The sequence below is a fragment of the Protobothrops mucrosquamatus genome, unplaced genomic scaffold, assembly GCF_001527695.2.
Source record: "Protobothrops mucrosquamatus isolate PMUCROS unplaced genomic scaffold, P.Mucros_1.0 scaffold18, whole genome shotgun sequence".
Classification (NCBI taxonomy): Eukaryota; Metazoa; Chordata; class Lepidosauria; order Squamata; family Viperidae; genus Protobothrops; species Protobothrops mucrosquamatus.
This window is the reverse complement of record NW_015386403.1, coordinates 859,805-861,418: the sequence shown is the minus strand read 5'-3', so window position 1 is coordinate 861,418 and position 1,614 is coordinate 859,805.

Here is a 1,614-nt window from a genome sequence, read left to right as displayed (position 1 = left end):
TGAAATTGACTGGTTCTATGAAGCCCTACAGCACCTTATAGAATCAACACTAAAAAATGATGTCCTTATCATCATGGGAGATTTGAATGCTAAAGTAGAAAGCCAAAAGATAACTGGAATACAGGCAAGTTTGGCCTTGGAGTACAAAATAAAGCAGGGCACAGGCTGATAGAATTTTGTCAAGAGAATACAATGGTCATAGCAAACACTCTTTTCCAACAACCCAAGAGATGGCTCTACACATGGACATCACCAGACGGTCAACACAGAAATCAGATTGACCATGTGCTCTGCAGCCAAAGATGGAGAAACAATTACAGTCAGTAAAAACAAGACCAGGAGCTGACTGTGGCTCAGATCATGAGCTTCTTGTTAGGCTTAAATTGAAGAAAGTAGGTAAAAACACTAGGCCAGTCAGGTATGAATTAAATCATATCCCTGATGAATATACAGTAGAGGTGACAAATAGATTTAAGGAATTAGATCTGATAAACAGAGTGCCTGAAGAACTATGGATGGAGGTTCACAACATTGCACAAGAGATAGCAACTAAAACCATCCCAAAGAAAAAGAAATGCAAGAAAGCAAAATGGCTGTCTGAGGAAGCTTTGCAAATAGCTGAGGAAAGAAGGGAAGAGAAAGGCAAGGGAGAAAGATACACCCAATTGAATGCAAAATTCCAGAGAATAGTTAGAAGAGATAAGAATGCCCTCTTAAATAAACAGTGCAAAGAAATAGAAGAAAACAATAGAATAGGGAGAACCAGAGATCTCTTCAAGAAAATTGGAGATATGAAGGGAACGTTTCATGCAAAGATGGGCATGATAAAGGATCAAAATGGCAGGGACCTAACAGAAGCAGAAGAGATTAAAAAGAGGTGGCAAAATTACACAGAACTATACAAGAACGAGCTTAGCGACCCTGATAACCACAATGGGGTGGTCACTGACCTCGAGCCAAATATCCTAAAATGTGAAGTGAAATGGGCCTTAGGAAAGCTGAGCATCAACAAAGACGATGCAGTAAAAGTGCTACACTCAATTTGTCAGTAACTCAATTTGGAAAACTCAACAGTGGCCACAGGATTGGAAAAGGTCAGTTTACATTCCAATTCCAAAGAAAGGCAATGCCAAAGAATGTTCAAACTATCACACCATTGCACTCATTTCACATGCAAATAAAGTTATGCTACAAGCTAGATTCCAGCAGTATGTGGATCGAGAACTTCCATAAGTACAGGCAAGATTTCGAAGAGGCAGAGGAACTAGAGATCAAATTGTCAACATACGCTGGATCATGGAGAAAGCTAGGGAGTTCCAGAAAAACATCTACTTCTGCTTCATTGACTATGTTAAAGCTTTTGATTGTGTGGATCACAACAAATTGTGAGGGTCTGGATGGGGAGGAACAGACTTAGGCTCAACCCGTCCAAGACCGAGTGGCTGTGGTTACCGGCGTCTCGGCATAGTCAGCTGAGTCCATCGCTGACTATAGGGGGCGAAACTTTGGCCCCCTCGGAGAGGGTACGCAACTTGGGCGTCCTCCTGGATTCGCGGCTGACGCTGGAAGACCAGTTGTCGGCCGTGACCAGGGGGGCGTTTTATCAGGTACGCC